Source organism: Panthera tigris, chromosome A2, assembly GCF_018350195.1.
Source record: "Panthera tigris isolate Pti1 chromosome A2, P.tigris_Pti1_mat1.1, whole genome shotgun sequence".
NCBI lineage: Eukaryota > Metazoa > Chordata > Mammalia > Carnivora > Felidae > Panthera > Panthera tigris.
In genome coordinates, this window is record NC_056661.1 from 131,459,024 (window position 1) to 131,484,843 (window position 25,820).

Genomic DNA, 25,820 nt, shown 5'->3' on the forward strand with positions numbered 1-25,820 from the left:
CTGCATGTTCCAAGAGTATCCACTAAGTTTTCATTAAAAAACAAAAACAAAAAACATAAGAGAAATTGGCAAGATAGGTGCTTTTATCTATGAAACAGACTATTACTTAGTGATTTTAATGCATTGAGGCCTTCACATAGATCTCATGCTACAGTTATAAGAGCGTTCACCTGGCATATAGAATAAAATAAATGCCTAGAATTAAAGGATGATTAAGAATTCTTTCAGGGTTCCTGCCTGGCTCAGTTAGTAGAGCATGCAACTCTTGATCTTGAGGTTGTTAAGTTTGAGCCCCATGTTGGATGTAGAGATGGTTAAAAAGAATATCTTAAAAAAAAGAATTATTGTCAACAATAAACAACATAAGAGATAGCTATTTAATAATGGATGACTGTTTCTCTTAATGAAAGAAAGAAAAAAAAAGTGATATTTTTATTTTAAAACTTGCAGCCTGAAATTTGGACAGTCTGTACTCCATTCTTTTACTGAGTTAGATATGAGATAAGGTAAGAAAATCCCATCTGTCAGGGCATGTTGTCTCATAAATCACATAGTTGTGTTGTTTTGTTTAAATAAATATATGGAATGGCTTCTCTTAAACAGAAGAAATCTATAAAATGTATTTGTAAAGTAAGCAGGGTTGGAAGGAAGGGTCAGTGCTGTGAAATGGGCATGCTAACTTACTGGATCCCACCTTGTTTGAACCTATGTTCTGTCTTTTTCTTTGCTCAAGTTACATTTACTTCAGAAGAGAGTCCATTGCCTGACTGGTACATTTCAGTGGAAGTGATTTTCTTAATCTCTGCTCTGAACATTGCTCAGTTAAATTCCATTCTATTCAGGAACTTCTATTTCCTGGAAAAAAAAAAAGTTCAATCTTGGATTATATGGGTAGACTAGATTAGATAATGGAGGTGGGTCAGTGTTGGTGGAACTTGACCTGAATAGTCAATTAGAGAAAATGGAGGTATAAAATTGAAAGCTGTGGATAGGAAGGAAGCCAGAGTTTCATAAATTCAGGTAGGTTTCACATTCATTTAGCATTTATGAAACACATATTATATCCTGGATGACAGTATGCTGTTGTTACCTTTGAAAAGTTTTTATCACAAAACATCAATATGTAGACTGTGCCTACATTGTATTGTGGTAGAAGCCAAGAGAACTGATATCAGATCGGGACTATATATATATATATATATATATATATATATTGTATTTCAAATTGTGTGTGTGTTTATTTTTTGAGAGAGAGAGAGAGAGAGACCAAGTCAGGGAGGGGCAGAGGGAGAGATGGGGAGACAATCCCAAGCAGGCTCTGCACTTTCAGTGTAGAGCCCAATGCAGGGCTTGAACTAAAGAACTATGAGATCATGACCTGAGCTGAAACCAAGAGTTGGATGCTTAACAGACTGAGCCATCTAGGAGACCCTGTTTTGTTTTGTTTTGTTGTTTTTTTTTTAATGTTTATTTTTGAGAGAGTGGAAGTAGGGAATGAGTGGAGAGAGATGGGGACAGAGGATCTGAAGTGGGCCCTGCACTGACAGCAAAGAGCCTGATGCAGGGCTCGAACTCATGAACCAGGAGATTACAACCGGAGCCGAAGTCAGATGCTCAACTGACTGAGCCCCCCAGGTGCCCCTGGGGAAGGAATCGTTTGCTAAGTGGTAGGGAAACATAAAAATGTCAAGTCATCCAGGGTTATCAGTCCTTATGTAGTTGTGGCTGTGCATCCCGCAGATGATTGGGAAATCCTCCAACTGCCAATATCCTAAATCTTTCTTATGTATCTTAAAAGACTTGCCCTAAGGTTGGAGTTCTGCTTGTCTAGACTGCCTGCCTCATGTTTCCTGCATCTCATTTCTTCTGGTTTGAAAGAGATAGACAAAGCATCTTCAGTGGCAGGAAAGCAGCTGCAGAGGCATTGACCTCCACGTTAATGTTGTCCACTTACTTCCGTATGCTCTCTTTACATACCTGAGCACTCTGTTATTTGCTGAGAATGAGACTGTTTTGTCACCCAAAAAAAAGAGAGGGAATTGAGAAAATGGAAAACCGGGGATTTGTTCTGAAGATCAATCACAAGTGTTGATCTATTAAACTTGGTTCTATCTCATAAAAACAACTGCTGGTCAGCATGGAAAGGGAGAGACTTACTTATTTTCCTATAGAAGTAAAAAGGAAAGGAAGGCAAGTACCAAAAGAGGACAGGAGGAGTAAGAGAATAAAAGGAAAGAAAGAAAGAAAGCATATTTAACTGATGTATTTTTTTTACGGCGCAGGCTTTGAGTTACAATGGACATAAAAAAAAGAGCTGTATGGTGTTCTGTATAATCTGAGTGTGTTTAAATCTGCATTAGTAATTCTAGAGGTAGTTTTCTTGAATTCTTCCTTGCCATTTTCTTCTAATTTAGTCTTATACTCTCAGCCAAAAACAACAACACAAACATGGTTTTTGAAGGAATTCTCTTTTATTAACTTAGTGGTCCACTTCTTGAGCTCCCACTGAGCATATACCTCTGCAGAATGAATTAAAGTCAACTCCAGTCTGTGTTTGAACCTAGGAGCTTGTTTTCAACCTATTACCTATGTTTTAAACATTATTTGAACTTGGAAAAAAAAGTTTTTTTGAACTTAGGTAAGAATTCATACTTTAATTTTATGGCTTGAAGTGCTTTTTCTCCCCTTTCCAATTTTTAATATTTGATTCTATTAGTAATGTTATCAAGAGTACTGTGTGTTTTTTCTCTTTCACAAATGCATTGGAAATACCAAGCAGTATTTATGTCATTTTGGAAATTTATTACTCATTTTGACTATTATGGTACCATGTATTTACATGTTTAAGGTTTATATGACCTTCATAGTTCTGATTTAAATAAGTGACAATTATTTTAATAAAGCTGTTCTAACAAGCCTGACAGGTTTGTTTTTTTTTTAATTTTAATGTTTATTTCTGAGAGAGAGAAAGAGAGACAGAGTGCGAGTGGAAGAGGGGAAGAGAGACAGGGAGACACAGAATCCGAAGCAGGCTCCAGGGTCTGAGCTGTCAGCACAGAGCCTGATGTGGGGCTCAAACTCAGGAACCATGAGATCATGACCTGAGCCAAAGTCTGACGCTTAATCAACTGAGCCACCCAGGTGCTCCAAGCTTGAAAGTTTTTTATCAAAGTTATACGTCCTATGAAAAGTGAGAGAAGTCTACTTTAATAGACTTTTCTACTTTGCTAACTTTAAGTATAATCAAAACTATTTACTTCCAGTAATTTTTCATAAAAAGTGGAGAAAAATTAAAATATATTCAAAACTCTTTACGTTTTAGAATATAAGAATTATATAAGAAATATATATTTATAAGAAATTCAGAGGGACATTGAGATATGATTCACATAGGTATGTCCCTTTTTCCACCTGCCTCTTAAATAATTATTTTCACATGCAAATTCACTATTATAGTTCCTATCACCCTGTGCTTACTTTTGCTTATGCAGCATCACATTTAACTTATAATCTCTCTATGGTTTCAAAATATCATTCATTCAAAGGCATGTTTACTGCCTACTTAACCTGTCCTTAAGCAGTCAGCAGGAGAATAGCTTTTATCTCTGTGTCTCCAGTAGATAGTAAATCTGGTACTTAATAAGCGTTCAGTATCTGCAATGATTGAAGAGCAAAAAGGCCTTTTATGCAACTTGAAATTTCAACCGTTGCTGTTCAACAGCTAGAAAGTTTCAGTCGTACAGCTAAGTAAGTTCTAGAGCTCTACTGTATGACATTATGCCTATAGCTAACAATACTGTATTGTACTCTTGAACATTTATTGAGGCTAGATCTCATGGTGAGTGTTCTGACTACAATAAAAAATGATACAAATGAAATTTAACTTTAAAGTATTTGTACATATTTGTGTAAATACAGTAATGCATTTTTACATAATTCTACTCAGCTTTTGCAGAATCCTAAAAGTAACCATCCTGTCTTTGCCTTTTCCTTCAGTGACTGCCTGTTCACCTTCTTTTTTTTTGTTAAGTTTATTTATTTATTTATTTATTTTGAGAGAGAGAGAGAGGGAGAGAGCGTGCATGAGTGGAGGAGGGGCAGCGAGAGAGGGAGAGAGAGAATCCCAAGCAGGCTCCGCACTGCCAGCGTAGAGCATGATGTGGGGCTCCCACACATGAAGCTGTGAGATCATGACTTGAGCCAAAACCAAGAGTTGGATGCTTATCTGACTGAGCCACCCAGGCGTCCCTGCCTGTTCACCTTCTACCTTACCAATATTATTTGTTTGTTCATTGATTTAATTTTGATTTTTACATTCTCTGACTGAACCTGCCTATACAATATAGATATTTTCAATTAAAAGCTAGAAACAAATTTATAAATGTAAAAGGTAGCTAACAAAATTGTCCTATCCCCGAATAAATGGGTTTTGAACTGTACTCACAATGTTGACAAACTTCACTATCATTGTGGCTTCAGTTATTTTCAAGGTCAACTTTTATCTCAGTTCAATTTCTATGAATATATCTCCTTAATGGTTTGATAGGGTTGTGGTGGAGCCTGAAGCATCATGAGCTCCTCCTTCTTAGATCTGGATGCTATTAATTGTGGGGTGCGTCAGCCAAACAAGAATAAATCTTGGATAGGCCCTATTCTGTAGAGGTGATGCTTACATGATTCACCCAATGTGGCTGAATGATACTGAGTATAAGTTTTTATGGGTAATTGAAGTACCTCTTTTCCGCAATTCTGAAGGATCACCTCTTACCTTCTACTTTATAAAGATGACAGAGGGATGATTTGAGAACTAAACTCATAGAACTAAATCTCACGAAGATAAGCTATAATTAGTGCTTATGTGCACATATTTATATAAGCTTCAAAGCTTTGCATCATGGACAGTCACCACTGCAGTATGGCTCCAGTGTTAGCTCTTAAAACTACAAATCCTATTTTATTATGGTGTAGGTTAAATCACTGTTTTACAAACTTTCAAAACAATATTCTATACTCACATAAATTCTGAAATGTATATTCTCAATTCATTTTATTTTGACTCCCAAAATAAAGTTAATATTGTGCCATATTAAATCAAGGCAGTGGAACAGAACACTCCTTTGTTTCTGTCTTACCTCTTTTGAAAAATCCCTGAATTAAGTTTTGCACCAGGATTAGAAGGGCAAATATCTCTGACCTGGTTCAGATCCATTGTCTATTCTATCTAAAATTTAATTTTTCTTTTTTAAAAAAAATTTTTTTTAATGTTTTATTTATTTTTGAGACAGGGAGAGACAGAGCATGAACAGGGGAGGGTCAGAGAGAGGGAGACACAGAATCTGAAACAGGCTCCAGGCTCTGAGCTGTCAGCACAGAGCCCAACGCGGGGCTCGAACTCACGGACCGCGAGATCATGACCTGAGCCGAAGTCGGCCGCTTAACCAACTGAGCCACCCAGGTCCCCCTAAAATTTAATTTTTCAATTTCCATGCCTATCCAGTTCCATGTTGATGAGTCAATAAATTAATACATTCATTCAACAAATATTTGCATACTATGTGCCAGTCAGTAGTTTAGGTTTATTGGACTCCAAGTGAATTGAAGAGACCAGCATCCCTGCCCTTGCAGAGTTCACAGTGTTTTAACCAGAGCTGGGATGCTAATTATAGTGAAGCTGTGTATCTCTATATGCAGTTTCACAGCATTTAACCTTTGTAGAGCCAACTTTTAAAAAATCTAAGCTATTTCCTTTCTTGATATTTGTAACATCTGTACAAATGATAATGACATGATGTTCCTCTTGTGTAAATGCCTGATGCAAAAAGAATGCCTGCCACAAAATACCTTCTGAGCACTTGGTAAATTTTGTTAGGAGTAGAATAACTGCTTGTCTAGAATATGGATTGTTTGTCGAGAATATGGACTGTGTGCCTTCTGAAGAATAACTTCCCCCATTCCTCAGAATCCAATGGTTGTTTCTTTTATCCTGCTCGTGTACACCCCATTACCCAACAACTGGAAATGAAATTACACGTTTGTTGTTTTGCTGGGGTTTTGTTGTTTAATTATTTTCTGTTCACTGAAATGTGGGTTATACTACCAGCGTTTGTAACCAATGTACAGTTATTGACTTACTCTTCTCTGGCTATGGTTAACTAGTTTGTTTCTAGATAACAAAATAACTTAGTTTTCATTGTTCTCCAAGAAGACCTATGCTATGTAATATGAAAACAGTACTGAAAATGTTACTGTAACTTTTACTTTTGAACATCAATTGGACGTTATCACCTAGATAACCACTGTATTTTAGTTTCTTCATATTTTTAGTATATTCTTCCAAATTGTGAAATTCACTAGACTAACGCTTTTATATTATGGCATTTTGCAGTAGAGTTAAAAGACATTTGTTTTACATGCGAGCTTTGTACCGTGTAATTTTTTTTCTTTTTTCCTTTGTTTAAAAAACAATGAAATGATAGTATTTCTTTTAGGACATATTTTCATTTTTGTTAATTAAAAGACTGGAGGGTAGAAAATATTAACAAACAGTCCCAAGTGACACATTAGAACGCTAAATATCTTTCTTCAGGAAGTTCTTAGAAAAACTAAATACAACAAAACTAACCCACCTAGTAATTGTTCTCTTCAGCAAATATAGTTCTGAAAGAAACCAGGTCAAACCCACTGAGAATGTCGGAGTGATGCTCTCCTCTCCTACCACAATAAACCTTAAATAAATTCATAATGTACCTTAAAAGGATGGAAGAAATTAGGAAAGGGAATGGTTGTAAATGTGAACTTCACAGAGACTCTTTTATCCAGGAAGTCTTCTTTGACTCAAATTAGGTGCTGCCCGTGTGCATATTTACCATGCTGGTCAGTACGCTGTAATAACTGTTCATTACATATTCTTCGTTATACTGTACACTCCACGGAAGTAGGGTTGTGGCTTTATCCCCGAGCCTGGACAGTGCCTAGCATTTAGTAAGCAATCAGTAAACGTGTATGAATGTGTGCATGTAAAAGAATTCTATTTGGCCTCTTTAGCTTTCTGGTTTTGCCTTTTCCTTTACTGTCTTAAGTTTTGTTGTTGTTGTTGTTTTGTTTGTTTCAGTGATCATTATAAGAACTGTGATCAGTAATCTATGACATATTTTACTTTGATAATGTCCTTGAGCTTATGTTACTAAAATAATATATGCTTTTAAAAATAATATAAATAATTTTAAATAATAATATATAATGCATATTTAAATAAAATTTATAAAAATGAAACTATGTTGTGGCGATAACTTCTTTATTTTTAAAATTACCTTCTTTTCTTTTGTATTTAATTTCGACTTTTATCAAAGAAATATGTGCGTACAGTTAAAAAAATCAAGTGAAACAAAAATAGCATTCTTCTGTCTTGTATCTTCCTACCACCCAGTCCAGCTATACAGAGGTTACAGATTTCTGGTATTTATATCCACAGTTTTTATACATCCACAACTGTAAATGATATGCTAGTTGCTATTTCTTGATTTATCAGTTTTTAAAATTAATTTTGAGTAATTAAAATGGAGAAACTTGTGGGAGAGAAAAGCATGCAAATAAAAAACTGAATAAAATCTCGGGCGCCTGGATGGTTTAGTTGGTTAAGCCTTCAACTTGGGCTCAGGTCGTGATCTCATAGTTTGTGAGTTCGTGTTTCCCTCTCTCTCTGCTCCTCCCCCACTTGTGCTCTGTTTCTGTCTCTCAAAAATAAATAAACATTAAAAATATTTTTTTCATATAATCTAAGATAACATATGCTACAGTTGATGTCTGCATAGGGTGTTTTGGGTCCATAAAGAGCAGGTAAACATTTTAGGTCTCCCACATTGCTTTTAAGATTAACTGTATTGTTGATGCTAACATTATCAGTAAACAAGAGAATGCTCATCTTTCTGTATTCTTGCCAACACAATATAGAATCCAGCATTCAAATATATGCTATTCTGATGGCATGGAGTGGTATCTCATCAGTTTTTTGATTTGTATCTTCCTAATAACTAGTGATTTTGAACATTTTAAACTATACTTGACAGTTGTTCTGGCTTACCCCTCTGAGAAACTGCCCTGTTGAGGGTTTTGCTCATTTTTTTAATTGGTTTTCTCTGAGTATATATATTTTAATATTAATTCCTTGTTGGTTTTAGGTCTTCTCTCAGTTTATTTATAAAATTTATCTGTGGTATCCTTCATTGAAAAATTCTCATTTGGTTTGGCCAAATCCATCAGTTTTATGCCTTATTATTTTAGGTCTTGTTTCAGAATTGTTTTTTAATTCTAAGTGTCAAAAAGAATCACCAAATTTTTCTATTAGCTTTGAAAGGATAACTTTCACATTTAAAGCTCTTTAATCTCATTGGAATCCAAATTTGTATATGGTATAAAATAAGGAGATAAGTTTATTTTTGCCATATTCTGAGACTGTTTTTCTTTCTCTACACAGCGAGACAACAACCAACGTTTTCTTTTACTTTGTGATAGTACCCTTATTATATAAAGCTCCCAATGACACGTGGGTTTATATCCAAACTCCATTTTCCAGTGTCTGTACCTGGCTTTGGTAGTAAGCCTAATATTTGGTAGAGTAGATGCCTTCTCTTTGTCCTTTATTTTATTTTTTTTTAATTTTTAAAAAGTTTATTTATTTTTGAGAGACAGAGACAGAGCATGAGCAGGGGAGGGGCAGAGAGAGAGGGAGACACAGAATCCGAAGCAGGCTCCAGGCCCTGAGCTGTTAGCACAGAGCCTGACGCAGGGTCCAACCCATGAGCCGCCAAGATCATGACCTGAGCCAAAGTGGGATGCTTAACCGACTGAGCCAGGCACCCCTCTTTGTCCTTTATTTTTGATGTTAACTTTGGTATTAATAGGCATCTAAAGTATATGCTTTTAAAATGCTTTTGTTGATTTTCTTTAAAAGTCTAGACTTTATAGATTGATTTAGGAAAAATTGATATCCATGAATGTGAGGAGAAAGTAAGGCAATATGGAATTAGGAAATAATTTAGATTGCTATGTACTAATAAAAAATCTGCTTCTTTTGGTGGCATATAGCAGGCAAAAAAGAATTATGGGAGAAAATTAACACAAAGAGTGTCAAGAGTGGAACCTGCTCATGTGCAAAATTTTATCATTAAGAGAAAAATGAACAACAGAAGCAATAGAGAAAGACTGCTAGAATGTGAAGAAAGGGCATTTGAATTACCCTAATTTTTGTGACTTTGAGTTACCTTGATAACTAAAATAATAGTTTCAAACTATGCTTTGCAGAATACTTAAGACTTTGTGGAATACCCCAGAGGTACCTAGGGAAAGAACAGAGGTGGTAGAGGTGGGAGTCTGGTTCAACCATAATGCCTCATTGTTATCTGTATATTTGGTTGACCCTTCACTAAGATTTCATTGGAAAAAAGGATTTGTAGCCAAAAGTGTTTGGGAACAATTTAAATAAAATTAGGGAAATGTCTAAATGCTCAACAAAGAAAAGAGGGCATGTGGTGTCATCCCTCCCTTTCGGTGCCTATGGAAGGCATGGCTAATTGAACACAGGACTCCCTGCTAGACTCAGATTTAATCTCCATACAGATTTCCATGTGGTCACTACCAATCAGTCAGAGTTGGTGTGTGAATCAAAACCCGTTTATTACCTATACACTACTAACTTCTGTAATTTTTTTGGAAGATTTGAGCTAAATCTTTCAGATTAAAGAAGGGAGAGACTAGAAAAGAGAGTAGTTAAATAGCAAATGGGTCTAGGATACACACGTTCTAATAAGAGTCAAGGGAATAGCCCTTACTTTGCAATTATAAGGAGAAAATGCTTACTACCAACTTGTTGATTGTGGAAAGGCCTACAAAGCTCATTAAGTATATGTTGAAGAGGAAGTTGAAATCAGTCATGTTTTCAGTTGGGAATCTTGAGACATAAAATAACTATGTTCTATAAATTATAAGTTAAAATTTTTTTTAATGTTTATTTGAGAGAGAGAGAGAGAGAGAGAGAGAGAAGGAGCAGGGGAGGGGCAGAGAGAGAGGGAGACACAGAATCTGAAGGAGGCTCCAGGCTCTGAGCTCTCAGCACAGAGCCCGACATGGAGCTCGAACCCACGCACCACGAGATCATGACCTGAGCTGAAGTCTGATGCTCAACCAACTGAGCCACCCAGGCTCCCCTAAATTATAAAATTTAATCACCAAAAGTTTAAACCTGCCAAATCAATGTAAGAATGGGAAATAAAATCTGCATCTCTTAGAAATGGATCTCATGCTGTCTCAGTGGTCCTTGGTTTGTACCAAACAATGGATTTTAAACTTCTCTAAGTTAATATGTAGAAAAGCATTTCCATGCATGTTTGAAGAGTTCCAAAGCAATTAATGCATTAACAATTAATTTTATTTGAGGTTGAGTATGTTTTATGTTCTATGAAGTCATTGAACTGAATGTGACATAAATTTAATTTTTGAAGCAGTGACAGTTATTTGTCTCTATTAACAGGGCTATTCTAATGTGATGCTGGGATTGAGTTTACCTAGGACTCCGTATCAAAGTTGACTCAAAAGTCTTGTAGAAGATCTGGAAGAAATAAGTAAGTGGCCTTTTGGTAATGATTCTTTTCGGTTCATTGTGCTTATGTCTGCTTTTCTAGTGTGTGCTTTATCCTTTAATTTTTTGGTTAGATATCTTTGCCCAAATGTTAAGAAAAGTTATCAGTGAACCACAGAGACTTTCCACGTAGAACTATAGGAATATTCACCCTCTTGCCTTTCCCATTTCACTCCTTGCTGTGCTTTCCCTTCCTATTAAACTTGGTTTCACTTTTTTTTTTTTTTTGAAAATTATCATGGATTCATATAGAACATGAATTTGGTTTTGAAATACTGAAAGGAAAAGATTAGTCAAGAAAAGCATCTGGATTATTTTGTTATCATTATGTGGTCTTTTATGCTGATATTTTCAGATTATTTTATTAAGATTGAGTTGATACTGAGGGTTTTGGAAGATCTAGGAATGCCAAAAAATAAAGAGAATAACATGCTAGTAATGATTTTTTTTGAAACTTTGATTTCTCCTATAAACTTTTTGAGATCCAGCAAGTCAGCTGTTTAGAAAGCATTCATTTCCTTTTTAGTGTTATACTTCTTTAAATCTAATGGGAGTTTTCCTTGATATTTACAGTATCAATTTAGAGAACTTTAAATCCATTGCTTGGTACAAAGCAAGGACCACAGACATGGCATGGGGTGCATTTCCAAAAGATCTAGATTTATTTCCCACTCTTGCTCAATATAGAATGCTTCTGCAACATTATTTTTTCAGTGTCACCACTGAACTGTGATATCAATCAATTAAGATTTGGCCACCTATTGGTATGAAAATATAATTATAAAAAGAAAATTAAAAGAAATTTTAGGTGAGGAGTTCATATTATTTCTCTTAGACTCTACCCCCAAGTAGAAGGGAACGAACCATGGTGCCTGGTTTCTCCTGAATTCTTTTTTATTTCTTTCCCACCCCACTCCAGAATTCTTTATCAAGGGATTGCACTGAACGTGTATGTAGGACAAGCCTCAGCATCCTCGCTATTCTGCCTATATTGTTCTACCCCTTTCCAAAACTTTCTCCAGATGAAGGCTCCATATCTTCCCTAAGACGTATTTTTTCAGTGTGGTTGGATTTTACAGTCAAATATTTTTCAGGCAATTTACCTACTATTTTGCCTGTGGACCTCTTGTTTTGTACTAACTTTATTATTTTGCCAGATATACAAGCAAAATGATTCCACACTTATTTATCATTTAAGATTTTAAAACACTTTGGCAACTTTTTACTTCCTTTTACTCTTTCACTAAACTCATTAATTTTACTCTTGCATTGCTTATGACCTAAGGATCACATTATTATCCTTTGTTCATTAGTAAGTGGAGAAACTAAAACACAAAGAATTTAAATGATTTGGAAAAAGTAATATAACTTGCTGTGATTTTACAGCTAATAATAAACAATTAAGTATTACTAGAACTGTATCTGCTAAGGCCCAATCTTTTAATTTTTTTTTCTGGGTTATTTAATTTATGCTTACTGTAGATAATGGTGGTGTTGATATAATATTTAAATTCTCAGTTTTTGGGTGAGAGGACATTTGTGTTAATAATAGTAGGTGGATTTAAGATTTATAAGTGGGAGTTACCTGCAATGAATATTATGGAACCATGAAAGAAATGATTTTTAAAAAATAGAGTCTTTTTCCCAGAAAGGAAACATATTTGTGTTTGAAGTTCTCAAAAACTGCTTCTAGAACTTGCTAATTAGACTTTTCTTAATCATTTGCTTATAATAGTTCTTATATTTTTAAATGAAGACCAAACACATATTGGTGGAATAATGCATATGCAAAAGGCAATGGTTCATCTTAATGAAAAAATGCATTACGAAACAGTGTTTTTCCTTGGGAATATGTAGAATTTATGGACCCAGAGCTGGAGGTATCATGATAAGAAAAGAGTCAATGACAGAGGCAAGGGTTTGGGAGTCAGGTTGATACGGCTTGGATCCCTGCAACCGTTTGCTAGCGTTTTTAATCAACCTTGGTTAGTTTCCTTAAATCTTTGCATATCAGTTTTCACACCATAAAACCAGGGACAGATATAACTGTTTGTTGGATTATTGTAAAAATTTAGCACTTAATACATAGCTATTTTCAAGACATATGCATTTTTTTCCTTCAATTTCCACTGCTGTGTTCCCTCCCCTCCCCAAATCACTAAAGTGAATACTTAGTTGAATCTTCCCATTTTTGAGCAATTTGTTTTAGCATTATCCCCATTTTGTCTCTCTGAGAGGTTAAATAACTTGCCCTAGCCTATACTTCTGAAGTGGGAACTACAATGTTGTTTCATGCAATTTGCACCTAAAACTGTGCTTGTGCACCTAAAACTGAGTAGTTGGGTGAGTATGTATATGTGTGTTTTACTCCATCACAGTGACGATTATTTTCAGTTTCCATTGTAAGAGTATTAAATCCAATTAAAATATAAGATTTAGTTATTCCAGTGTACTAGAAATAAACTTTATTCTCAAACTTAGAGAAATTGCTGTAAGTTTCATAAATGCTTGTGAAAAAGTAAGCGTCATACATGACAAAATATTTGCTCAAATTTTCAAGTCATTGAAAAGAAAATGGACTCTACAGGAAGCTGATTTGGCTGAGGAGGGTCTGGGTCGGTGATTCATGTTCATGGCTCTCTGACAGCCCTTAACAAAAAGTAGCAGGAACAAAACTGCAGAGAGGAAGCTATAGAGTGTAGCTGTTGAGAATGCAAGCTTGCAAATCAAATTGCTTAGGTCTGAATCACGGGTCCAGGGCAAACTTACTGTATGTGAAACGTTGGAAAAATCATTTAAACTCTCTAATCCTTAATTTCTGAATCGAGAAAATAGAGGTAATAGTACCTCACTTCACAGAGTAGATTTGAGGACTACATTTGTGAATTCATACAAAGGGCATAGTAAGCATTAAAGTAATTAGTTTTTTTGTCCCCTATTTTATTAGTTTCACAAGTTGACTGTAGTTTCAGGCTATTTAGCAAATATGCTCCATAACTTTGGGCAAGGAGATGGTAAAAATGAGTTAATTCTGTAAATGTGCTCTCTGTGTTTCAGTCAGCATGTATATTAATTTTCTATTGCTATGTAACATATTAAATGTTTAAGAGCTTAAAACACATGCTTTTGTTAAATCACAGTTACCACAGATGGGGAGTCTAGGCATAGCTTCACTCAGGGTCTTATAAGGCTGCAGTCAAAATACTGGCCAGGTTGCATTTTCATCTGGAGTTCATGGTTCTCTTCCAAACTCACTGGTTTTGGCTGAATTTAGTTCATCAGGGTTGTCGGACTGAGATCCTCAAGAGGCCATCCATGGTTCCCATGCATGTGACCCTCTTCATATACAGTCCACATTATAGTAGTTTGCTTTTTGAAAGCCAGTAGGAGAGTCTCTACTATATGAGAGCAAGATAAAGCCATATATACATATATGTATGTAAATATAGAGCATGTGTATATGTATTAATATAATCATTGAAGTGCCGTCTCATAACCTTTGCCATATTCTGTTGGTTAGAAGCAAGTCAGAGTCCTGCTCACATGCAAGTGGATAGAATTACAGAGCATGAACTTGGGGGCCACCCTAGGATCTGTCTGCCAAGGCATGTTAAACTTATTATCTTAAAATTCAAATAACCCATTACTTTAGGTTTTTTTAAATGTTTATTTATTTTTGAGAGAGAGACAGAGTGTGAGTGGGGGAGGAGCAGAGAGAGAGGGAGAGACAGAATCCAAAGACAGAATCCAGACTCTGAGCTGTCACCACGGAGCCCGATGCGGGGCTTGAACTCACGAACTGCAAGATCATGCCCTGAGCCAAAGTCAGACATTTAACCGAATGCGCCACCCAGGTGCCCTAATTTTAGATTTTTACAATTATGTACTATTTAATAAAAAGGAATATTGTCACTATTGTAAACCTTAGCTCTCAGTTATGCTTACAGTGTGACTCCCAACAGGTCATTCCTCCCTGTTAAATGAGATTTATTATTATTTCATGCCGGGTAACGTCAGGCTAAATGCAGCTTACCCTGGTATTTAATACTCTCCAGAATCTGACAAAACCTGAATACTAACCTTTTCTTCCCATTACACCAATATGCATACCTTGAATCCCATGCCTTACACTTGCCCACATTTCTGTCACATCCTATTGTTTCTTTCCTTTTCTCCATCTCTTTAAAGCACATTGACATCTCTATCTCTTCCATTATACTTTTCCTGTTTCTTTCCTCCTGTTCAACCAGCCTAGGACTTTTCCTGTACAGTATCATATCTGTGTTACCCGCAGCCTTGCCTATAATAGTATCTTAAGAAATATTCACTAAATATATATACCTTCTTCATTTAAAACCGTGGTCAGTGTGATAGCCTTTTCAGTTTGAAAATTATATTTGAAAAGATATTCTTCATAAATTATCCACTTTTAAATGACTCAGTAATCTGAAATGTATCTCAAACAACCTTTAAATTCCCTTTAAGAATCCATTGCAGCATAAACATTTGGAATTGATTGCACAGAGGAGAACATGAATGATTGGGGTCCAGGAGGTGGGCTGTGGGAGGCAGCCTTAAAGATCTTCCTTAATGATTCTGTCTCCTGGTTATCACACACTGTCGTTTTTCCTTCCATGTTCACCAGAGTTGGCCCATGTGGCTGATAGAATATGGCACAATGATGGTATATTGTTTTTCAGATTAGGTTACATAAGACATTTAGACATCTGTTTGGGGTGTTCTTTTTCTATTGCTTCTCTCTCTGTCATTTTCTCCCCTTCTCCCTCTTTCTTCTTTTCCCAGTCTCTCTCCTTTTTTCCCCTCTGTCTTTCCTTCTGTGTCTCATGACTTGCTCTGGGGAAGGCAAGCTGCCGTGGAGAGGTCCATGTGATGAAGAACTAAGCCCTCTGGTCAACAGACAGGGAGGAATTTCCTGACAAACCATGGGACTAAACCACCCAGCTGAAATACTCCTGGATTCCTGATGCTCAGAAACTGTGTGAGATAATAAAGGTTTCTTTCATACTAACCTGCTAAGTTTGGGGGTAATTTGTTATATAGCAATAGATAATTTATGCATTATATATATTACCCCTAAAATTATTTCCACAGATTTCATCACTGACCTTGGCTTCCTGGGGAATAAATACAAGGATTCCTAGTATATTGAATATATGGTCTCTAAAGTAAATGTAATTCGATAAGCCCATATATTTGTAAGATAGCCAAGTGAGAAGAAAATGTGAAATGTTTAGATTTCACCTATAATGCTGATTTTATAATATACAGAGGTCTCTTTTAATTTCTTTTTTACCCATTGATCACATCAGTGTTGGAGAATCATGCTTACTAGGGGCTGGGTAGGTCTGGGTACTGGTCTGGTACTGGTTCTTTTATATAAGAGCTGTTTGGGATAGTTAAAAACACTCTAACTTTTATAGAATCTGAGCTTGAAGAATCTACTAGTTTCTGTTGTTCTTCTTTAGGGTTCTTATAGAAATATAAAAGACAGTTATATGGCAGCATCTAGATATATGTACACATATTTGGGGTGTTATGCTTTGAAATGTAGCATCACTAGAAAAACAACATATTTGGTCTCCAGAAAAGTGAGTTGAGAAGTATGTTTCTGCAAGTAATAGGTCAACTTTTTTTTTAATAAACTCATATTAAACTCATCATTCTAATTTCACTCTTATTGATTATAATGTGATCACAGGACCTGGGCAAAAATACAGCCTTATATTTTAAAAAGGTAGAAACTTATTCCTACAAAAAAAAAAAAGAGTTTACATTTATAACTTTAAGTTTGTGGTTTAGAGTGATCCACTAGTAAAATTTTCTGATACCATTGTACAAAATAGCAAAATATGGATTTTAACTGGACTGCTTTTCAATTCAACTGAACATTAAGTACATTTTTAATGGTCTTATTTGCTGGGAAGAACACCATTACAATAACCTGCTTTTTACAGCCCATATCAAATATGAACCAGCATCACTTACTATGAAGTTTGTGCTCTGGGAGACATTTCCACAGCATCTATCAGTATTGCCCCACATTTCTTGGAATTAGTCTTTAATGATATCATTTTCCAAAATGAGTTGTTGCTCAAACTCACTGATTGTTTTGTGGTTAAAATCTAATCCAGCAGCTATATTTAAAATGTCATACAAATTTGTAAGGAAAGGTCCTTCTGGAAACTACTATTATATTAGGAATTGTATGAAAATGTAGGTGAAATGCTGTGCAGCTTGAAATTTTTTTTTGTCCCCCCCCCCATATAATATCTGAGGGCTGAATAAAAAAAAAAACTATTTTTAACTGTTGGCAATTCCAGTTTTTACTATTGTCTTCTGGAGAACAGAGGACTATTACTGTAGGTGTCATGTAAAATAAAGTTAGAGTCTGAGGCCTTCTTTTAGCTGTCAGCCTTATTAAGGAGCTCTTCATGTGTTGAACCCAGCACCTGGCATTGTATAAGTGATGCATGTGAGAGCCTGGGGAGAGCTTTCTTTCTGTTCACTGTGGCTTTATTAGGTCTTGCTCACATTTTCACTGTTGCTCTGCCTTATCCAACTTTCTAGCTGCAACTCACAGCACAGTAGGCCTAATATAGACTGACGCCTTTGCCTGAAGGCTGATTGAAACTTGTGTCTCAGAGTTGCTAATGCTCACTGAACCATTTTATTGAAGATAAAGTAAATAAAATAGATTGCCATATGAGAATTCTCTGAAATCAAATGGAATAATTTGGCAGGTTTAAGCCCATGAAGAAGGCAAAGCAGTGAAACAGATGCGAATACTTTTTATGTTCAGATCAAGGGATAAATATTCTTGCTCTGTTGGGCCTAAATATTCATTTTTGTCTCCACAATTAAATGTTAACCATAATTCTCAATTGCCATATTATTTTTGGTCTTAAAAATGGGTCCTCTGTAAAAGAGTAATGTGAGTAAAAACTTTTGAGACTATAATATTGTGATGATTTTTTTCTTTGTCTTTCTCTGCTTAAACACATGGATCAGTAGCCTCAGAGAATTTAATAAACAACACAAATGAATGGATTTGCCAAAGTGCACTCTAGAATCTTAAGGTTGGAAAAAAAACAGTAAATCTTACCTTACTAAAAATGCTAGTAATCTTGAGTGTCTCATTCATTAATTAAGAGTATGTGTTCACATGAGAGTAACCTTTTTTGGAAATAGCCCTTTGAAGTTTATTTGTTTTTTTGCTTTTTTTTGTTTTTGTTTTTTTGACTACAACTATGAGGTTTATATAAAGAATTTTAAGACATATATTTTGTTTAAAATATATATTTTGAAATAATTTGGGAGGAAAAAAGAAGTTAAAGTGACCTTAGCATCTTGAATTCTATGACATTGTAATGATAATAGCATATGGTACCATATAATATGTATTGACATATTTAGTTTGTGAATGACAAGGATCTGAGCACTTGCCTGAAGATATGTGAAAAGTCTGATGCAGAGAAATGAAGATCTCTTATTTGATTGCCTGGGTCAGATTAAAAGTAAATATTTATAGAAGAAAGATCAATAAAATGGTTTTGTTGGAAAAGTTTCTGAATTTGCTAATTACAGCATTTCTCTTCAACTTTATAAAAATCTGTCACATAAATACTTTCTTCTGTAATTTCTCTTGTGTTTTTAACAACTTCAAAATAGTTTTAGTTTATACCCTTCTTAAGTGTACAGTTGATTTTAAAAATTTTTCTAATACATTTTACTCATTTGTTTCTTAGTTAATGATTCATGCTTACTTTTCAGTTAGATCCATTAAATTTTTTCTTGTCTCTAGGTATCCAATAGCTCATCAGATCTCACAACTGTAAACTATTTATGTTATAATGATTTCAACTGCCATCAATTAAATGCAAAGCACACATTATATTCTTACATAAATAAGGAGTCGTCTTAAAGAAATATTCGACACTCCTTTATACCCTTATAAATAATGTTATCTATTGAGAACTGCTAGTTCTTAACTATAAATTTGACTGTTTTTCCTCTTAGGGTTCAGTCACTCTCAGGGTGCAGGGTGTCTCAGACAGCATGCAGGGCTGAGCAACAATAAACATGCTTCATGTCTTATTGTGAGTGAACTGAAAGTTGTGCTCACATTTCAGTTTTTTTCATATAGTAAAGCTGAAAGCATAATTAGTTATTCAATAGTGATTAAGTACTTTTATGTTCTTAGTGTTCTAGTGCCCTTTATTTATATTTACCTTCCTTGTTATATTCTGTGCATACTCCTCTCTGGTTAATCAGAAATGTGGAAGTACATTCCTCTAGCCAGAACTACATCTCGTTTACTCTCGACTCTAACCATGTATCTCCTTTGAGATTTTGGTTTTCAGTGTGAATTTGCCTTCAGAAAGTCATGTGCTAAGAAAAGTTTTCTTGAAATAAGAACATTATCTTGAGACCCTGAGAAGCCGTAGTCCCTTTAACAATGTACTCTAGACATTTAGCAACATGCCAAACTGCAAATAAGAGGAACTTACAGTAGAGGAGGTGCATATGATGAGTCAACTCCTGAGCTCACCTTTGATTTCTTTATATGCCACCTTCTTTCTGGTCAACCTTTTGTCCCTGCTTTGCCTTTGCACTTAATTCTACTTTTCAAAATGCCTGGTTGTCTCTTTGCATTACTAGTTTGGGAAAATGTGTTTGCTTTTGGCATTAATGTCTGATCCCTCGGACAGCTCCCTGGGTTCCATGTGATGATGATGATGATGACGATGACGACAATGAGGATGACATTACTACTGCCACTACTACTACCTGCCGTTCATTTAGTACCAAGTACCCTCCTAAGTGATTCACTAGCATTAACTCACTTAGTACAACCTATGAATTACTTGTTACTTATGAGGTAGAGATCATTATTGTCCCCAATTTATAGATGGAGTGGGGCCCAGAAAAGTTAAATATTTTGCTCATTGTTCCACAGTCCCTGTATGGTATGACTAAGATTTGAACTAAGGCAGGCTACGTCCAAAGCCTCCAATGCTCTCTTGCCAATACTGTTGAACAGTCCTTCTTACGTGGTTCTACTTGTGGCCCAAATTAACAATGAATTAATTTCTGAACAAATCACCTTTCTTCTTTCAAAACATGGACTAAGCTATGAAAATATTAGTTAAGTAGGAATTCATAAAATCTAGTTGAGGAATTGGTGAGAATGATTTGGAATTAGTGTTTCAGTCCATTGAAAGGGATTGCTTCATAGTTACTTTAAAATTTTATTAGGCTGACCATGCATTCTGAAACCTTATTTTTATTTTCACTACAGGTTTAATAATGTTCTTATAGAATTATAACAAAGATAATTAAGTTAGAGCTTAATTAAAACTTAAGTCCAAAATCTTAAAAATATACACCTTATAGCCAGGTGACCATTTTGTATATCATCCAGGACACTTTTGAGAATAAAAAGGATTCTATTATTATTTATCCTAGAAAACAGGTAACACATTGGGATTATCTTGGGTGAAGACGTGTGGTCACTCTGCTTGAAGCAGACACTTCTAGTAGTTGTTCCAACATCTTTTCTTCTCTGCTGCCAGAACCCTGATGTTATTGAGATATGCTTCATTATTCCACAGAGCATGTACTTCGGGGGAAACTGACCCTGTTCCCAGCTCCAACAGATAGCTACTAACTAGTTTAAGCCAGTTATGATAACTCCATTCCCATGTCAGAAATATTCAGTTATTAAAATAATAAGTATTAAACAATGTTAAATAACTTCATTAATAAATAAATACATTCGGTATTTAATTATTTTATTATATTCAGAGCTCTTCTTACCTTTTGACCAAATGAGGTGGTAACTTTCTTTTTTATTTAAACTTTTTATTTTTTATTTTTTATTTATTTATTTTTTAATCTTTTTTTTTTTTTTAATTTTTTTTTAACGTTTATTTATTTTTGAGACAGAGAGAGACAGAGCATGAACGGGGGAGGGGCAGAGAGAGGGAGGCACAAAATCAGAAGCAGGCTTCCAGGCTCTGAGCCATCAGCCCAGAGCCCAACGCGGGGCTCGAACTCACGGACCGTGAGATCGTGACCTGAGCTGAAGTCGGATGCTTAACCGACTGAGCCACCCAGGCGCCCCTATTTAAACTTTTTAAATTTAGATTTCTTAGTTACCTAAAGCTATAAATATTCTAATATACCCATTTTAATCATTATTTGAGGAGCTGTTCCCTAATCAGACTTTCACTTTACAGGGATCTCTATTTGCATAATGCAGGATCAGCTTAGGGAAGTGGACTGAGGAGCTCCAGGGGAGGGCAGAGATGGGAGTTTACCTCCCAAGAGTTCAGAAAGGTTATTAAAAGAATAGAAAAGTGGCTTCCGTATCTTTTGTTTGCTGAAAATAATTTAAGAAAGTCAAAGGATTACACAATAGCCATTTACACTATGCAAATGGCACAGAAATACTTCTAGAAGTTTTGTGGAAGTTTTCTTACAGGAAGGCTTATTCCAATTTTTCTAGCACCTGTGCCTGCACCCCCTTCCCCCCCACACAGATAAAACTGCACTTTGCGTGGGATTTTGAAGGGAATGGAAAAGAGATTTAAGCCACCATTTTTTTCTCATCTGAAGGTAGCTGCTGCTCTGATTTGATTTCTTGTTGCCCTGTTACAACTTAGGTGATTAGATATATGGATTCTTCTGTTTCCTAATGTCACAGGTAAGGAATCAACCTTACTAACACTTGCAAAGGAAACTGGTTAAATAAATTATATCATTCCTAAATAGTGGAATAACAAAGAATATTTAGGTAAGTCAGTAATGTAAGTTATAGAACACCGTTTCAGAAATATATGTCTTAGGAGGGCTTCTGCAAGATGGTGGCCTGGGAAGATCTTGACCTCCCCTCCTCCCATGGACACTCCACGTCTATAGCTACACATGGATTATTTACTTCTGAGAAGGATCTGAAAACAATGTGAGCTACTTCTTCACAACAAAGGATAAAAATACTATCTCGAGACAGACAGGAGAGGTAGATACGTAGTCTTACCCCCACCTGCCCTGGCACAGTGGCACACAGTAGGGATGAATCTCACCAGTCTGATGCTTCCCCCCACAGGAGTGAGGAGTTGGGGCTCAGCCACACCAACCCCTGGGATCAGCAGAGGAGCATGAGCCCCCAGAATGTCAGGCTTAAAAACCAATAGGGCTGATGTCCAAGGGACCCAAAGTCATATAGGAAATTGAGACTCCCCTTTTAAAGGGCTTGTGTGTAGTCTCACTTGCCCTGAGACTCAGAAAAAAAAATTTTTTTTTTTGAAAAATGCTAGGCTGTATGTCAAGGAGATTTGTTTGCTTATCTAAAAGCATCTGGGGTGCCTGGCTGGCTCAGTCAGTGGAGCATGTGACTCTTGATTTCATGGTTGTGGGTTCAAGCCCCACGTTGGGTGTAGAGATTAATGAATCTTTAAAATCATCATTAAAATCATCTGCTGGATGAGCATGAGAGAATTGAAACTCTCTTCAGAGATGGAGGTGCTGGTGGATGTCAGTGTTACACTCTCCACCAAACTTGCTACCTTAGTTAGGTGAACTTGAACATGGCACCATACTGCTACCTTGCTGAAGCCAGAGAGTGCAGTCAGTTGCACGTTCTCCCACTCCCTGGCTGGGGCTGGTGAGTGCTACTAGTCATGGCATTCTCCTGCTCCCAGCCTAAAGCTGTGCACAGACAAGGAACTTTCCTGATGCATTCCTGAAACCATGGCTGAATGCAGTCAAGACGTTTCTTTGCTGCCTTTATGAAGCTGGTGAGTCTGCCTTGACCCCTGTGCCCTCTAGCTACTTAGCTAAAGCCAGAAGGTGTGTACAACACACACAGGAGATACCCCTTGATCACCTGTCCCAGGTAACTGTGAGAAAGGTAGTCATTGGAAAGACATTTCTTGGTAGGCCACCTCCTTCAGAGCACTGCACAGATAGCACACTGAAAGACAACCCTAGTCTTACTGTGCAAAAGGGCTATTTAGCCTGGAGCTTTAGCCCGAGGGAAGGTTTCCTTCCCACACATCTGGAGTCTAAGAAGACACATCCAAGGAACATAAGCAGGGAGACACCATCCTTGTGCACCTCGCTACAACTCGACAAGCTCCCAGAAAAGAGCTTATATGCTCATCTGGAGCTCTTTCGTAACTGTTGGCCTAGGGGATGCCGCTCTATATACCTTCCCCTGGTATGGAGGCCAAAAGGGATTAAGATTGTGGTCCCACAGGACTGTATATAATTTCCATACTTTAAAAGCTTCTGCCTGAGGGACTGGCAGTAGGCTTGAACTAGGTGCTGAAAGAGATTCTTCCCTTTGGAACACTGACAGGTCTTGGCACACCTTCAGCAATGGGAACATATCCAGAATCAGTCAGGTAGTTTAGACAATCCCAAAGTTTCAGGAGATAACCAAGAGCTAGGGAAAGGTTGAACAGAAGAAGATTTATCATCAACATAGGGCCACCCCTTTAAGACTAAGAGAGGTAGCTTCTTCACCTAATACACAGAAAGACACACAGAGAGTCAAGCAAAGTGAAAATGTGAAAAAATAGGTTACAAAGGAAAGAAAGAGATGAAACCTCAGAAAAATTCCTTAATGTATGGAAATAAGTAATCTCCCTGATAAAAAATTCAAAGGAATTGTGATAAAGATTATCACTGAACTGAACTCAAGAGAAGAATGGATAAACACAGAGACAAGTTCAACCATGAGACACAAAATATAAGAAAATACCAAATAGGAGTCACAGAGCTGAAAAATACAATAATTGAAGTAAAAAATACATTAGAGGGATTCAGCAGCAAACTGGGTGAAGCAGAAGAATGCATTAGCAAACTGGATGACAAAGCAATGGAACTTACCCAGATAGAGCAGCAAAACAAAACAAAACAAAAAAAGAATTTTAAAATATAAATATAACTTAAGGAGCCTGTAGGACATCATCAAGCAGAATAACATTTGCATTATAGAGTTCCCAGAAGGAGAACAGAGAGAGAAACAGGTAGAAAACTTACTTGAAGAAATAGTGGCTGAAAACTTCCCTACGGAGGAAATCAATATCCAAGCTCAGGAAGCCCAGAAAGTTCCAAATAAGATGAACCCAAAGATCCATACCAAGACACATTATAATTAAAATGTCAAGTTCAAAGACAGAGAATCTTAAAAGCAGCAAAAGAAAAACAAATTGTCACATGCAAAGGAAACGATGTAAGGCTATCAGCTGATTTCTTAGAAACTTGGAGACCAGAAGGAAGTGGTGTAATATATTCAAAGGACTGAAAGGAAAAACCTTCCAAACAAGGACACCTTACCTTGGCAAGATTATCATTCAGATTTGAAGGAGGGATAAAGAGAACCCTTAGAGCCAAAGGAGTTCATCACTACTAAATAAGCCTTACAAGCAATATTAAAGGGACTTTTAAGCTAAAAAGAAATGGCACAAGTAATACCAAGAAAATATAATGAAAGTAAAAATCTCACTGGAAAAGGAAGAAAATAATAAAGATCGGAGTAGAAATAAATGAAAGACTAAAAAAGATAATATAAAAGATCAGTGAAACTAAGAGCTGGTTCTTTGAAAAGATAAAATTAATGAACTTTTAGCTGGAATCTCCAGTAAAAGACAGAAGGCTCAAATAAATAAAATTAGGAATGAAGGAGTAGAAGGGACAACTGATATCACAGAAATACTAGGGATCATAAGAGATTACTAAAACAATTACATGCCAACAAATTGAACAACCCAGAAGAAATGAATAAATTCCTAGAAGCTTAACCTCTTCCAGGACTGAATCATGAAGCAATAGAAGACTGAACAGACTAGCAAGGAAATGGAATCAGTAATCAAAAACTTCCCAACAAACAAAAATCCAGGAGCACATGGCTTCACTATTGAATTCTACCAAATATTTAAAGATTTACCTATCTTTCTCAACTCTTGCAAAAAATTAAAAAGGAGGGAATGCTTCTGAACTCATTTGAAGAAGCCAACATTACCCTGATAACGAAACCAAATAAGCACACCACAGAAAGAAAATTATAAATATCCCTAATGAACATAAATGCAAAAAATCTTTATAAAATATTAGCAGACTTAAATAAATGAACATTACAGGGATCATACACAGTGATAGAGTGGAATTTATTCGAGGGAATGCAGGAATCATTCAACATCCACAAATCAACGTGATATGCAACATAAACAAAATGAAGGATAAAGATCATATGATCATATCAATAGATGCCAAGAAAGTGTTTGACAAAATTCAACATCTATTTATAATAAAAGCTCTTAATGAAGTGGTGATAGAGGGAATGTACCACAACATAAGGCCATATATGGCAAACCCAAAGCTAATATCATAGTTAATAGTGAAAGGCTGATAGTTTTTTTTCCCTAAAATCAGCAACAAGACAAGGATGCCACTCTCCCCACTATGTTATTTAACATAGTATTGGAAGCCCTAACCATGGTAATTCACAGGAAAAATAAGTATAAGGGCATGCAAATTGGAAAGGAAAAAGTAAAAGTGTCACTTTTTGCAGTTGACATGATACCATAATAGAAAACCCTAGAGACCCCAGCAATGACGTATCTGATAAAGGGTGAGCATCCAAAATCTATAAATTACTGATCAAACTCAACACCCAAGAAACCAAAATAATCTATTAAAAATGGGCAGAAGACATGAATAGACATTTTTTTCCAAAGAAAACATACATATGGCTAACAGACACATGAAAAGATGCTCAACATCACTCATTTTCAGGGATATACAAATCGAAATTACAATGAGGTGTCACCTCATACCTTCCAGAATTGCTAAAATTAACAACATAGGTAACAACAGATATTGGCAAGAATGTGGAGAAAGGAGAACCTTTTTAAACCATTGGTAGGAATGCAAACTGGTGCACCTACTCTGGGAAACAGTATGGATGTTCTTCAAAAAGTGAAATAGAGAACTACCCTATGATCCAACAATTGTACTACTATGTATTTATCCAAAGGAATAAAACTCATTCAAAGGGATACATGCACCTGGATGTTTATAGCAGCACTATCAACAATAGCCAAATTATTGGAAGAGCCCAAATGTCCATCAACTGATGAATACATATAGAAGAAGTGAA

The 25,820-nt window shown here is 36.0% G+C and overlaps 1 protein-coding gene across 1 annotated transcript in view; it reads left to right on the forward strand.

Annotated features, from left to right (window-relative positions):
- Window positions 1-25,820, forward strand: part of FOXP2 (forkhead box P2) — a 541,760-nt gene that overhangs the window by 128,901 nt on the left and 387,039 nt on the right. The window contains exon 5 of the mRNA XM_042970294.1: window positions 10,526-10,616. The gene's annotated coding sequence lies outside the window, so the exon portion shown is untranslated. The remainder of the gene's footprint in view (window positions 1-10,525; window positions 10,617-25,820) is intronic.